At 34.4% G+C, this 16,723-nt stretch overlaps 1 protein-coding gene across 1 annotated transcript in view; it reads right to left on the bottom strand.

Annotated features, from left to right (window-relative positions):
* Nucleotides 1-15,577, bottom strand: part of FMRFaR (FMRFamide Receptor) — a 91,209-nt gene extending 75,632 nt beyond the window's left edge. Inside the window, exon 1 of the mRNA XM_075371018.1 lies at nt 15,546-15,577. The gene's annotated coding sequence lies outside the window, so the exon portion shown is untranslated. The remainder of the gene's footprint in view (nt 1-15,545) is intronic.
* Between the last annotated feature and the right edge of the window lie 1,146 nt (nt 15,578-16,723).

The following is a 16,723-nucleotide window of genomic DNA, read 5'->3' as shown; positions in this document are numbered from 1 at the left end:
TACATATCATATTGTGGGATACCACAATATGATTGTGGGATACCACAATATGATATGTGACCTCACAGTAGTAACATAGTGTGTGTGTATATATGTGTGAACAAACATACACACTCACAAAGAGTTTAACTACTATTACAGTGTAATAATTTTAGTTAAACTCTTTGTGAGTGTGTATGAGTGTATGTTTGTTACGAATTTATTATTCGCAAAAATACAAACTGAAACATTTTTTGAATTGTACTTAAAAACGTTGAAATTGTTATATAGGATTCTATACAGAAGAATTGAGAGGAGAGTGGAGGAAGTGTTAGGAGAAGACCAATTTGGTTTCAGGAAAAGTATAGGGACAAGGGAAGCAATTTTAGGCCTCAGATTAATAGTAGAAGGAAGATTAAAGAAAAACAAACCAACATACTTGGCGTTTATAGACCTAGAAAAGGCATTCGATAACGTAGACTGGAATAAAATGTTCAGCATTTTAAAAAAATTAGGGTTCAAATACAGAGATAGAAGAACAATTGCTAACATGTACAGGAACCAAACAGCAACAGTAGCAATTGAAGAACATAAGAAAGAAGCCATAATAAGAAAGGGAGTCCGACAAGGATGTTCTCTATCTCCGTTACTTTTTAATCTTTACATGGAACTAGCAGTTAATGATGTTAAAGAACAATTTAGATTCGGTGTAACAGTACAAGGTAAAAAGATAAAGATGCTACGATTTGCTGATGATACAGTAATTCTAGCCGAGAGTAAAAAGGATTTAGAAGAAACAATGAACGGCATAGATGAAGTCCTACGCAAGAACTATCGCGTGAAAATAAACAAGAACAAAACAAAAGTAATGAAATGTAGTAGAAACAACAAAGATGGACCGCTGAATGTGAAAATAGGAGGAGAAAAGATTATGGAGGTAGAAGAATTTTGTTATTTGGGAAGTAGAATTACTAAAGATGGACGAAGCAGGAGCGATATAAAATGCCGAATAGCACAAGCTAAACGAGCCTTCAGTAAGAAATATAAGTTGTTTACATCAAAAATTAATTTAAATGTCAGGAAAAGATTTTTGAAAGTGTATGTTTGGAGTGTCGCTTTATATGGAAGTGAAACTTGGACAATTGGAGTATCTGAGAAGAAAAGGTTAGAAGCTTTCGAAATGTGGTGCTGTAGGAGAATGTTAAAAATCAGATGGGTGGATAAAGTGACAAATGAGGAGGTATTGCGGCAAATAGATGAAGAAAGAAGCATTTGGAAAAATATAGTTAAAAGAAGAGACAGACTTATAGGCCACATACTAAGGCATCCTGGAATAGTCGCTTTAATTTTGGAAGGACAGGTAGAAGGGAAAAATTGTGTAGGCAGGCCACGTTTGGAATATGTAAAACAAATTGTTAGGGATGTAGGATGTAGAGGGTATACTGAAATGAAACGACTAGCACTAGATAGGGAATCTTGGAGAGCTGCATCAAACCAGTCAAATGACTGAAGACAAAAAAAAAAAAAAAAAAAAATAACAATATTAAATAATTTGTTTTACGTTTACATTTTTATTCAAAGTCAAATTTCATAATGTTTAAATTCAAATTAGTGTTCGATGAAGAAATAACAGACATTTCTAATATTTCATTCATGTAAATTCTTAAAATTATTTACTTCTAAATATTTTCATAAAATAATTTCTTTCATACTAAATAATGCAAAAGGGGCATATCAAGATTATTAAGCTATGAAAAATTATTGCATTTTTCACGCTTTGTGAATAATATTTTTCCAAAAAAAAATTGTGGTAGAATAAAATTTTCTGTTAAATAGAAGATATCTAGAGCACATTGGAGTTTAATAAATTAAATAATATGCGAAATAATGACTTTTTTTATAAAATTTCACATGATTCTTAACGAGATGCAATTTAATTAGTTATTCAAAAAGGAGGAATGTTACAAAAATGAAAGTAGTTGAAGTATAAGTTTATACAAAACTCCGATATTAAAGCGACTATTCCAGGATGCTTTAATATGTGGCCTATAAATAAGTCTGTCTCTTCTTTTAACTATATTTTTCCAAATGCTTCTTTCTTCATCGATTTGCCGCATACCGATGTGGCAAACGATTTAGAATTTTTGTATTAAATTTTTATATGTGAACTATTTAGAAATTTTAGTATTAAAAAATAAATTTCAAAATCTCAGATTTTCAAAATATTATTTTTAATATTTTGAAATTAAAATTCAATATTATTTAAGGACGAGTAATTGATATTCTAATCTTTTTTCAAGATTTTAACACCAGTAGTATTTAATATAACAATAATTATTCGTTATTAATATAACAATAACCTTTAAGAGAAAAGTAAAACAATGAAAACGTTTTAAACGTATAGATTTTATTTTACTTTATTTCTTTAGGTAGATAAAAGAGTGACAGAAATAAAAGAAAGTTTTCTATTGAGATAGAATAGAGAATTAGTTGAATAATAATAATAATAAAAAAAAAAAAAACAAGTACTGAAAGAAGTGCTTGATAATATTAATCTACGTAAAAAAAGAAATACTTCGGTAAACAAATGTAATTACTACCTGCTTTTATTTCAGTAAAAATGTTCTTTTATTTTTTAACAGCTTTTTCTCTAACCAGTAAAAACAAAACGACTTCTTTTTTTCTATATATTTTTTTTTTTATATTGGGAATTAGATTGAAATGTACACCAGTGGTGTCAGCAATAATAAAACTAAGTTAAAAGAATTACTAATACCGATAGAATGAAGAATATTGAACCAATTAAAAAAGCAATGTTATTTAATTGTATTCCTCTGCAATTTACATTTTAAAAAGTACTATTGTGTTTTAGATGTTTGGTATACAATTAAAACAAAATCTTATAAGCTTTTAGAGAAAAAAAAAGGATTATCTATTCATTAAAATAAAAAAATTGATATGGACACTACATGACTTCCTTGTACACCTATTAAATTACATACATTTTTTATATATTTATATTTTTTGTTACTGTTTTTTCATATTTTTTTTCTTTATTGTTATTATTGAATTATTATTTTTTGTAAAGCTTTTTTTACAATCAGAGGTTAAAAATTATTAATTAATCATTATATTTAAATTAAAAAAGATAAAAAATGAAGTGTGATTAGAACCGATGTGCCTTCCCCGTGTAAGATCCAAATATTTCATTAATTAAAGTTTTATTTGACTGTAACTTTGGAAGCAATGTAAATAAGTACCACTTATGATATATCGTTGAAAAGCTCTCAATGAGGGCTTATTACTGCAATTAAGTAAAAGTCCAAAATTCAATTTTTTGGATTTTGAGCTGTTTGGACACTTTTGGTTCAGTCAATTGCAATCAAATGGGAAGGTGCACAACTAGATGTTACGACAGTACTAAATTCAAAATTATAACGTTCTGCAGGTAATCGTTTTTGAGTTATGCGAGATACATACGTACGTACAGACGTCATGCCGAAACTAGTCAAAATGGATTCAGGGATGGTCAAAATGGATATTTCCATTGAAATATGAAAACCGAAATTTTTCATGATCACAATACTTCCTTTACTTTGTGCAAGAAAGTAAAAATATAAGATATGTTCATCTTTTTTTTATAATTGTCATATTGTTTCATTCACAAAATTTAATATTCATTTCCATATTTATACCGTTATACATAATAATAAATAATTTAAAATTTAATAAATAAAATAATAATTTTTCCCCGGACAAAATCCAATCCCACGTCCGTGTAATTACAACTACGCACACGTACGGGGTGGGCAACGACTTGGTAGTTTCTGTAATGTCGGCCAACGGGACAACGCTTTTGCTCAGGCGCTTCCCTGTGGAGTACGGGATTGGCGGTCCCGAGATGGTTGCGGTTGTGCTTCTTGCTAACGCTGTTTGCGGCGAGTGCAATGACCGCCTATTCTTTGGTGTCCAGTGATATGTGTGAAGCTATAAAAAAAAATAAAAGGTTTTTTAAAATATTTAAGAAAAGCCCAACGCAAGAAAATCTAACTAAATTTAAAAATTACAGGGCTAGGGACAAAAAAAAAATAATCTTAACTGAAAAAAGAACCACTTGACAAAGCATGTCTCCTCTATAACAGGATGAACTACGTCGGTAGAGGTATGGAATAAAGTAAATACGGTAACCGATGGATCATTCTATCTCCAGTTATCTGTGTAAAGGATGGAAAAAGGATTCTTGACTCGCCTTTGGACACAGCTAGTTAGTAAGTTTGACATAGAAATTTGCGAGTGTCTATGAATTAATCGGTACATACGTATTAACGCCACCGCAGCTACAGCTTTATTTAAAAACAAAGTAGTCAATCGGATTTCGGTGGAAAATGAACAGTCTCTTATTTATTTTTATTTATTATGGTTATTTATATTTATTTATTTTATAAATAAATAATAAAATTATTTATTTTATAAATAACTAGCAGTTAATGATGTTAAAGAACAATTTAGATTCGGAGTAACAGTACAAGGTGAAAAGATAAAGATGCTACGATTTGCTGATGATATAGTAATTCTAGCCGAGAGTAAAAAGGATTTAGAAGAAACAATGAACGGCATAGATGAAGTCCTACGCAACAACTATCGCATGAAAATAAACAAGAAGAAAACAAAAGTAATGAAATGTAGTAGAAATAACAAAGATGGACCACTGAATGTGAAAATAGGAGGAGAAAAGATTATGGCGGTAGAAGAATTTTGTTATTTGGGAAGTAAAATTACTAAAGATGGACGAAGCAGGAGCGATATAAAATGCCGAATAGCACAAGCGAAACGAGCCTTCAGTAAGAAATATAATTTGTTTACATCAAAAATTAATTTAAATGTCAGGAAAAGATTTTTGAAAGTGTATGTTTGGAGTGTCGCTTTATATGGAAGTGAAACTTGGACAATCGGAGTATCTGAGAAGAAAAGATTAGAAGCTTTTGAAATGCGGTGCTATAGGAGAATGTTAAAAATCAGATGGGTGGATAAAGTGACAAATGAAGAGGTATTGCGGCAAATAGATGAAGAAAGAAGCATTTGGAAAAATATAGTTAAAAGAAGAGACAGACTTATAGGCCACATATTAAGGCATCCTGGAATAGTCGCTTTAATATTGGAAGGACAGGTAGAAGGGAAAAATTGTGTAGGCAGGCCACGTTTGGAGTATGTAAAACAAATTGTTGGGGATGTAGGATGTAGAGGGTATACTGAAATGAAACGACTAGCACTAGATAGGGAATCTTGGAGAGCTGCATCAAACCAGTCAAATGACTGAAGACAAAAAAAAAAAAAAAAATTTATAAATATAATTTAACCAGACTTAACCTACGCTCGCTAACCTTGGCTAATTAACAAGAGAAATTGATTATTTAAATAATAAATAATTGCAATAATTACTGAATTTATTAAATAAATTCTCAAAAAAATTACGGTCTTAATTAGTCCAGGTTAGCGAGCGAAGCGAGCGTAGGTTAAGTTTGGTTAAATTATATTTATAAAATAAATAAATATAAATAACCATTTATTAAAATTAATAAAGAGACTGTTCATTTTCCACCGAAATCCGATTGACTTTGTTTTTAAATAAAGCTGTAGCTGCGGTGGCGTTAATACGTAAGTACCAATTAATCTGTTAGTATAACGAAAAATTATGTCGATGACTTTACAAAGAATAAAGCTGCAACTAAAAATGATGTATCGTTTCATACATTATTATCGTTTATGTGTTATTATAGGTTATTTAAATGTTATCGTTTCGTACTCAGAATTATTTGTATTATAATGAAGATTTTGCGTTTAATGAAAAATTCAATTACGTTCCGAGTAAAACAGTGAACACTGCCGCTGGTCTAGACAACATCCGATATGTAATAATCAGAATGCTTGAACATTTTTGAAATGATGAGAATACTTGAAGAAAACACTACTAATTTCAATGAACTAAAATTAATAAAAGGTGGAAATACAAAGACTCAGCGGGTGGTACGATAATTTCTTAAATATGACTCGGCCTTTAATCCGGAGACCCCAGGTTCGAATTCCGCTCAGACATGGCATTTTCACACCCTAAAAATTAACTCACTCATCCTCAGAAGTAATTCTAAACGGTGGTCCGGAGATAAAATGTTATTAAATGTGCACGGTGAGTATGAAGAAAAGTAGCTTACGGCTAGTTCACACCAAATAAAAGGTTTTGTTAAAAAATACTTATTTAATTTTTTTTTATTATACAATTGGTACCACTTTCCGTACGACCTTAATATTTGTTAAGTTTTGTGATCAACTGGATGTAGGCAATCAACTGGATGACATGAGAAACAAGTCATTTTTAAAAGTAGTATTAAGTAACAAATATCAGCTGATATTAACACTGGAAGTTAATTTTTATTTAGAAAATAATATCAGTTGATATAGCCTTTAAATTTGTTGTTTTTTTTTGTTAATTATTAGGTTCTGTTTATTATTACCAATATTACAGCACTGTTTAAATTTCGTTATTGTATGCATTATGAATATAAAATAAAATCAAAATATTCGTATTTATTGATAAACGATTTTTCCGTCATTGCAACTTTGAATGCTTTTAACTTGATAACGAAGGCATTAACAGAAAAACGGGTTTCGCTATTGTTTTACTTGTAAAATTTTAAATCGAAATCACGTGTCATATGTCCAGCTTTCTATTTAAAGAAATTAAGTTTTATTCAATACGGTAGATCCAAGATGACGAACAAAAATTAAAAACCTACCATAATGCAGATTTTCAACTATAACCCCATTTCTTTCTGCCTCCAAATACCTCTCACATACGCAGCAGTATAGTTAACATACTTAAATTATCCCCCGGTATATTGGTGTAGAGAATGTAAAATATTTTGTACTCTATTGTTAAATAAAACTATTAAATACCCTAAATCCACTCCGGACACATGTTAGAAAAATGAGTAACATGAAAACAAAGTATTAAAAATGTTTAGAAAAAAAATTGTTTGATTATAAATCTCAGTAAATATATGCTGTTAATACGAAAAGAAATTAAAATAAAATTAACAAATTTATTACTTCACTTGCTTTTAACTACTAATTGAATTGGAACGCTGCATGTGATCCTAAATATGATAAAGAAAAGGATAATTAGTGAATATATATATACGACAGAGATCCGGACACAGCTGGGAGCAAGCAGAATACAATTAATCAAATCTCGTTAACAGTAAATTCTGAGTAAGATAACCGTTACATTTTTTAAAAGGATAGATAATTTCAATAAAAAAAACTAAAGAGCTAATCTAAACTTGATTTAGCCATTTAATAATTAAATGTTTTAATTATTAATATTTACTTAAATTAATATTAATGTTATCTCCTCAATTAAACTTGCTACTTAAATGAGGAGATGTAATGATAAAGAGATATATATTTTTAGTTAAAATAATTAAGTACACAAGGATTTGGTAAGGTCAACTTTATCCACCCTTTTTTATTCAAAGCCTTAGGATCCTGTACGATGGGAGTACAAATTAAACATAAATAATTTTCACTCGGCTTCACCTAGTACATCCTAGGCTTCTATTTTTAGAAGAAACCTCCTTTAATTATTAGTATAATGAAGTTAACAGTTTCAAAAGTTCATTTTTATCAAATGAATGTTCTTTTTTTGTTTTATCAAATTTTTTTTGGGTTAGATAATTGGAAAACGTACAGTTGGAAGTCCATTCTGACGTTACCTAGTACACTGAATGCAGTAAGAGATTTTTAAGCAAGTGAAAACTTGTTCGCCTGACGGACTTAAACACGTAACTTCCTGATGAGTAACGTAGATATACATTTTTATCGTGAAGTGCGATCTCCGTGGTCTTGTGGGTATATTTCATAAGAAAACTACCTATTATAATGGGTACCATGATTCGACTTCCGGAAAATTTCCACATATCTTCGTGCCCGTAACGAATATGTTCACGCCATCAAGGAAGCCAAACTCAAGTTTTGGAAAGACTCCATGCGGGAATTGCAGCGCGATCCCTGGCAGCTCGCGAAGGCTTGTTACCGACTGAAGCCATTGCACGTGTTGTCCAGTGTCCGGTGCGGGTTAGGTGGTCGTGACCACACATTAACATCTGTGGCGACTTACCGGGCGTTCCTGGATACTCTGTTTCCAGATGCTCCGGAGGGGGAAGCGGAAATCGGCGTTAGGGCGGGTGAAACACCATTCCCTGGCGTTCGGACCGTGGAACCCGAAGATATAGACCGAGTGGTTTCTCGAATGGCACTAGGGAAGGCACCGGGGATTGACCAACTTGACCCGGATATTTTCCATCATTTATTGCCTGTCATAAGAGAGCCACTGGGCAGACTGTTCACGGGATGCCTAAACTGGGGCTGCTTTCCGGCTTGCTGGAAGGTGGCTTTGGTGAGGGTAATCCTGAAACCTGGAAAGGATCCTGGTGAGGTCGGCAGTTATCGACCCATCAGCCTCTTGCCGGTTCTCGGCAAGTTGCTGGAAAGGCTGGTTGTGGAACGGCTCGAGGAATGCATCGATATGAGCTGTATTCTAAATCGAGGCCAATATGGCTTCATGAAAGGGGTTGGCACCGAGGATTGCATCTTAAATGCTCTTACCGAGGTGGAAAGCGCCGACTGCAAATATGTTTTGGCTATTTTTATTGATATAGAGGCAGCATTTCCTTCTCTGTGTTGGAGTTCTGTCCTCTATGCTTTGGAACGCCGCGATGTTCCCGAAGCCATACAGGCCGTGGTACGAGACTATTTGTCTAACCGTACGGCCCTGTTTAAAGATGCGCACCTAGTTGTGGAAAAATCCGTCACCAGGGGAAGCCCGCAGGGTTCCGTTCTCGGTCCCCTGCTGTGGAACCTGGTGTTCGATGGATTTCTGGGGTTGACATTCCCAGAAGGAGTCACGGCCCAGGCTTTCGCCGATGACTGTCTCCTTTTAGTTCGTGGAAATTCACGACCACAGCTGGAAAGTAGAGCGCAGGCGGCCTTGTCAACCGCCGAAGGCTGGATGGACATGCAAAATTTAAAGATTTCTGTGCCCAAGACGAAGTTTATGCTTCTAAAGGGCGCAGACAAATTATCATGCAGTCGAAACCCCCACATTAAGTATAAAGGCTGTGTAATCAGCCGAGTAAGGGTTCATAAGTACCTAGGTGTTTTGTTTGATGATAAGTTGCTTTTTAGCAACCACATTAGACAAGTTGCGGCGGACGCCGTCTCTGTGATGCACAAACTTAGAAGGATTGCTCCGAAAGACTACGGGCTTTCTGGTCGCCAAATGTACTTAGTGTACCGAGGTGTCTTCGAGTCTATGATTGCATACGCGGCGCCAGTTTGGGCGCATAGGTTGGATAGAAATAGAGCACTGCTTCTAAATTTAAGGAGTGCCCAGCGCAGAGCCTTAATTGTATGCACTGGTGTTTTTAAAACAACCTCCTACGAGGCTACTACCGTATTGGGAAAGGCTCTCCCAATCGATTTAGTGGTGAAAGTTCGAGCAGCCATGTGGAAGTTGCGAAGAGGTCGGGAAACCGAGGTATTTGGGATACGGTTTCGGGCCGGGCTAGAACCGGAACGGAACGGTGATCACAATGCACCGGGTCTAAATTTCGAACAGTTGCCCATTTCCCGCCTGCGGAAGAGGCTTTGGGGCCTCGCGATGGAGGCATGGCAGCATGAATGGCACACCACGCCTAAGGGAAGATCTCTGTATAGATTTATACAGGATCTGGGGGGATGGTATGCCTCAGGTTCATTTTTAAGGGCGGCGGGTGCCCAAGTGCTCACCAACCACGTGAATTTGATGCAATATCTGTTCAGGTTTCGCCTAGCGGCTGATGAGTTGTGCGTCTGCGGGGAGGTCCAGTCGAACGAACACCTAATGTTCGACTGCCCTGCTCTTGGGGGGGCCAGAGACCGGGCCACCCTGGAACTTAGAGGTCAGGGGGAAAACTGGCCGCTCATAAACGGCGAGTCAATGTGGCGTGAGCCGCATTGTCGGACCGTGTGGGAGTTCCTCGATGAGGTTGCGATGTTCAACCGTCATCGGTAACTAACTTAATTAATTTTAATGGGGAATTATTGATTCCTGTAGCGTGTCGGTGAAAACCTTCCCGGAAAAAATGGCTGCCATCAGCCAATAAAGCTCCAAGCGCTTAAATGGTGGACAGACACTAGCTGGCAAACAGCGACCGAGGCGTGGCGGCTTAAATTGCCGTCTTTTAATATATGTAACTTGATTGTTTTAATTGTAACAAGGGGTGCGCCTCCCCGATTTAGTTTTAGTGTGACAAGTGAGCGGTAGGGACACATAGGCGGGTGCTGTATGGCGCCCAGCTTAACCGCTCACGCATGATAGGAGCTCATTGGGAGCAATTAGGAAACGAGATCGCAAATCTGTTTCGAGGCACATAGCCGTTTATTGGCACAGTACATTTGGTCTATGCTCTAGGGCGACCGAATGGGGTGGTGGCGGGAGAAATGCCAGCTAACCAAATATCTTCGTGTTAATGCACCGGATCTAAATTTCGTTCAGTTGCTCATCTTCCCCCTGCGGAAGAGGCTGCAGAGCCTCGCGATGGAAGCATGGCAGCTGCAATGGGACACCACGACTAAGGGAAGATCCCTGTAAAAGTTTATACGGGATCTGGGGGGGGGGGGGTTCTACGAGTTTGCCCGAGTTTGGGCAATAAACTCGTTAATTGCCCTTAACGAGTTAATTGCCCTTAACTCGTTAAGGGCAATTAACTCGTATTAATTGCCCTTAATACGAGTTCGTTTTTAAGGGCAACGGGTGCCCAGATGCTCACCAACCACGTTAATTTGCACCAATATCTGTTTCGGTTCCGCCTGGCAGCTGATGAGCTGTGAATCTGCGGAGAGGTCCAATCAAATGAACACCTGATGTTTGACTGCCCCGTTCTTGGAGGGGAGGGGGCAGAGACCGAGCCACCCTGGAACTTAGAGGTCAAGGGGAAAATCGGCCACTCACAAGCGGCGAGTCAATGTGGCGAGAGCCGCATTGTCGGAGTTCCTTGATGCGGTTGCTATGTTCAATCGACATCAGTAGGTTACTTACGGGAAAGACTCGTAACGCACTGCTGTGGGAAGCTAACCTTGAGATATAAGGCTGATCACCAGCCAATTAGGGCCCCAACCGCTTTAATATGGTAGACAGGTACTTGCTGGCATTCAGCGATCTAGGCGTGGCAGCGAATTGCTGTCTAGACAAAGTAAATTTTAATTTACGGATGTCATATATATTTTTAGTAGTTGACGGGGTGCGCCAATCCATTTTAGTAAATATACGACAAGAGAGCGGTTGGGAAACGTAAGCCGATGGTGTATAGCACCGCCCTTAGTCCGCTCATGCTATTAGGTAAGCTCTAGGAGTTATTTAGAACACTGGTCGCTAAACTGTTTCGAGGCTCAGTAGCCGTTTGCGGCACAGACATTCGGTCTTATGCTTTAAGGCGATTGAATGGGGTGGTGGCGGGAGAAATGCCAAGCAAACCAATTAAAAAAATATGTTCAGGTTTCACATCTCCCAGACCCCAAAATCACCGTCAGCTCAAAAGTTTATATTTGCTTTTATATGTATATATATTTCAATTTTTTGTTGACACGATAACTGCCGTAATTTTACGACAATCACTTTCAAGTTGTTCCCTAAAAATAACTCGACCTAAAATCTCGGTCGAGTTCGTTAACGGTTAAAATCGGACCATGTGGGTGGAAATGGGGTGTCTTTTTCGAAAAATACAAAATATCGCTATAATCTCCTTATTAAGTAAAATATCGTATTCGTTTAAAGTTCCTACTATTATTTGGATAAGGGCCTTAAACTTATCTAAGTTACATTTTTTTTGATATCACCAACTATTGGCCCATGAGGTGGAAAAAATGGGATTTCGAGGAAAAAAAAATCCCTCCCTTAATAGGTTTAGTCGAATCGATCTAAAGTGGTCGTTATTCCTTTAAACATTACCTAAAACGTTTGTCTGAAACAATTTTTGATATGACCAATCATACGGGTCATAACCAAAAATGACTATCCCTTACGGCAAGGGATGATCAAATCGTTGGATGGGAAAATATTTTTCACATGCAACTATTGTCGTATTGAGTAAATTTGAAGTTAACTGTAGGTGGACATTTTTTTTATCCCCCTACTTAGCACCGGTGAAATCTACCTTCGCCTTCCGGGGTGCCGAAAGGAATTATTTATTCTCTTTTAGATAAAATAAAAACAATCGGATTAATTAATGTTGTGTTTATTTAATTTATTTAATAACAGTTACTGATTACTGTTTGACCATTCATTAAAAATAAATAAATAAATAAAACAGAAAAATTTGCGAGTAATTTGAAACAAAAGATAATTAAATTCGTTTAAAATTAAATTTCGTTTCATTTATTTGAAACAGAATTAACGTGTCCGTAATTTGATAAACGCCTGGACTATTTTTTGTGTTAATTTATTATTTTAAAGTTAATAACAATGTATCAGGTTTCTCAAAAAATAACAGAAATTTTTAACATTTCATTTCTCTTTTAACGCAACTTCTCTCTAAAAGAAAGAAAATATTATTAAAAATTTCATAAAATTTTTTGTTAACCTGCTGAGTACAATTGTCGGAAAATTAACAAATTTTAATAACGTATTTGATCTATGAAAACTATTTATATTGTTTCAATAAAACTATCTCTAATTTTTTTTATTATATATATACGTGGTAGTGTCGGAACTTTCACGGATTGTTCTCCCGGCGACGATACACTACTTTACTGAATGTTGGAGGTTATTTCTCCCACGTCTATTGCATCAGTTTGCTGAGTTGTGTGCATGTACCCGCTCAACAAATACAATTATATAACCTTGTGTTATTACATGTCTATGATGAATATAAACATGAATAACAGATCAGCGAAAAGTATGGCGTTTGGTAAATCAGCTACTGGGAATTTCGAAACGATTTTTGAGGCTTTTAAGAAATAATCGTTAAGTCGAAAACAAGTCTTTTGAGTGATATATTCGTTTTAGGGCCCGCAGAATGTCACTTGAAGACGATAATTGTTCAAGAAATCTTTACCTCCAAAAGATTAGAAAATCCGGGAAAATATCTATGAAAAATGTTGCTAAAGCAATCCAGCAATTAGGTGTCATAGTTGGAATTTGTTTTAGGACCTGCGAAAAAATGTTTACTGAAAATTTTAACATGCGACGTTTTGTTACAAAGTTTATTTATCGGTTATTTTCACTTGATCAAAAGTAGCGGCTGGTTGATTCATTTGGGCTTGACATGGTGTAATTTAAGCAGGCTGATCACAAATTAATTAATCTTTTTATGAAGATTAAATGCTGAAGGATCATTTTAATTTCAAACCTATCTTTGCTTCAAAACACACAAAACTAAATGAAAGGTAAGGTCAATATAAATAAAAATTAAAAGTAGCTAAAATAAAATAAAATTAAAAAGACAGTTTCAAATTTGGGTTAATTCTATTAAAAGACACTTAAATTCATTAATATAACACTTAAATTTATAAAAATGTTTTGGAGTAGCTTGGAGTTCATTAATTCCTCACTTAGTACTCCGTGGTTTCTCTTTTAAAGCTTTTTTTTTTAAACAACTCCAATAAATTCAAAATGAATGCACATTCCATTCTTGTTTTCACTTCCTTGTTCAAGTAAAGGAAGAATAGCGATCGCTATAAATTTGGATTTTCAGATTTCAACGGAAATATCCATTTTGACCATCTCTGAATACATTTTGACTAGTTCCGGTGTGACATCTGTACGTACGTATGTTTATGTACGCATACACCTAACTCAACTCAAAAACGATTTGCCGTAGGATGTTGAAATTTTGGATTTCGGATTGTTGTAACATCTAGTTGTGCACCTCCCTTTTTGATTGCAATCGACTAAACTAAACGTGTTCAAAAAACCCCAATCTCCAAAACGTTTGGATTTTGGGTTTTTCTTAACTACAGTAATAAGCCTTCATTGAGAGCTTTCAACGTTATATCATAAATGGTACTTACTTTCATTGGTTCCTGAGTTATAGACAAATAAAGTTTTAATTAATGAAATATTTGGATCTATAAGGGGAAGGCACATCGGTTCGTTTCCAGACTTCATCTCCTTTTTTTAATATTAATTTAAATATACTGATTTATTAGTAATTATTAATCTGATTGTAAAAAAAAAAATTACGATAAATATAAATTCAATATTAATAAAAAAAAATGGAAAAATATCAGAAGTTATTAATTAATTAATGAAATAAAATTTTATGTACTTTTCATTTAAAAAAAATGTGTCCGTGGCATAAGTGGTAGCGTTTCAGCCTTTCATTCGGAGGTCCCGGGTTCGAATCCCAGTCAGGTATGGCATTTTCATACGCTACTTGTAATTCATCTCATCCTCTGAAGCAATACCTAATGGTGGTCCCGGAGGTTAAAATAAAATAAAAGAAAAGAAAAAAGAAGTCATCTGGTGTTCACATTCGATTTTTTTTAGTTTCTTACACTTTGTTTGTTTCTTTTTTTCCTCTTTAGTCTCCAGGAATTACCGTTCAGGTATTATTTCAGAGGATGATATGTACGAGTGTAAATCAATTGTAGTTTTGAACAGTCTGAGTTTGGCTATTCATGAGATGTGTGGTTAATTGAAATTTAACCACCAAAGAACACCGGTATCCACAATCTAGTATTCAAATTCGTGTAAGAGTAACTTTACTACGATTTGAACGCTGGAACTCTCGATTTTCAAATCAGCTGATTTGGGAAGACGCATTCACCACTAGACCAACCCGGTGGGTTTAGCTACTTACAACTGATTAAGACTTACTTGTTTTTTCCACAACAGACTTAAAATAATTTTTTACTCTTATAATCTACACTTATTATTTTTTTGAAGATACAAATGTTTCAAACTATAGAAAAACAAAATTAAAATTTAATTTTAGGTTTTAAAATTATATAAACTGAATAATTATAAAATTAATACAAAATGAATAAAATGCTTATGATGCATTTTCTCGTTTCGGGTGATTAAATGAAAATAATTTTCATGAAATCTTATGAAAATTATTAATCTTATTTTCATATAATCTTCAGTGAAAATCTTAAGTTTTATGTCTTACATTCGAATTTCTCGGTAAACGGACGATCACAAATTTTCACTAAAATTGTAATTAAAAATGACATAAGGAAAAAATCCAACTACTATTTCCCTAAAATAACTTTGGGGCCTTGAGAAAGGTCTTCTAGTATTAACAAATCCGAAAATTATTTTGTAAATTTTAACTGGATTCAAAAAACGATTAAAATTTAAAGTTTAAAGTACCTTAAATATTTCATTAAAAACTGTATGAATAGAGATTGAAGTAAAGAAATAAAATCTGGAATAACAAACATTCCTGGACACATGTTTTAACAAATTTATATCGTGAAGCAACATATGAAAAAAAAACTATGGCAATTTTATATTATAAAAATATTACCTGTTGTTCAGATATTTGATCGTTGGAATCTGCAACAAAAAGCAAAAGAAAATAAAACATTAAAAAAGTAATTTGACTTTATGATCATAATTAATTTTAAATTGAGGTCTGAGAGGAATAGCATTTTCCTTTGATTATTAATTATTAAATATGAGAAAATCCCGTAATAATATTCCCAGAAAATGTTTGATAAAAATTCTATTTTCTTTCATTTTCATCCCTTTAAATTTTTCTGTTAAAATTTATCTTCAGTAAGTAAATCATAAAAATCAGTTTTACCTAGAAAGCGGTCGAATCTATGTAAATAATTAATTAAACAATTTTAATTAGAAAGAAAAATTCATCTGCAGATTATACAAATACAATATGTGTAATAAAAAAAAAAGCAGACAACTGCGGCTTGTATCTGATGCACGGTTTACACACACAACTTAATTTAAAATATTTGTAATTTTATTTTAATATAATATATTTTCGTTTATTTAATTCAAAGATTCTAACTAATGCGCGCGCGCATACCGTATTTAATTCCCGCGGGTGTAGCTGTACTAGCGGCGACGTCGGCACTAACTGAACTAATATAATTTCACAACTTACACAGAACAAATTTTGCTTGTACGGTCGGCAGACTGGTGTACCCGCGAGGCTTAACGTACCAGTTACCGATTCGAGCGAGCGATCGTGTTTGAGACCCAACAAGACCGAATTACTTTTTTATTCTACATATTATTCATTTATTTAATTCTACCGCTCACTTGTTACGTCACAACATAGCAAACGATTACAACAGCATTTTTTAGGGTGGGGGTGCGATTATTAAAACTTTTTTGCAAAATATTGTTATTTTTCAACTGTTAACAAATGTGGCTAAAAAAAATATGACCTTAATCAGGTGAAATCACGAGATACTGAGGGTGCTTTTGCTCTACAGCCTCACACTCTTTTGATCTTTTAAGTTGAAAATTTAATGACATCAATGCCTCATTTATAGAAGTATAGTCTGACAAAGTTTGGTCAAAATCGGTGCAGTAGTTTTATAAATATAAGATGATTTAGGGGCCAACACCGAACACAGTCATGTAAAAACGAATATTATTAACATTCGGAAAATTTCCATCCGGTTTTTTGGGTTCATTTGAAGTCAAAACGTCAGGATCCGGTGGAAACCGCATGTGCCC

This window comes from Lycorma delicatula, chromosome 7, assembly GCF_047948215.1.
Source record: "Lycorma delicatula isolate Av1 chromosome 7, ASM4794821v1, whole genome shotgun sequence".
In the NCBI taxonomy this organism is placed as follows: Eukaryota; Metazoa; Arthropoda; class Insecta; order Hemiptera; family Fulgoridae; genus Lycorma; species Lycorma delicatula.
Note: the sequence above shows the minus strand (reverse complement) of the source record. Positions and strands in the feature narration are given on the sequence as shown.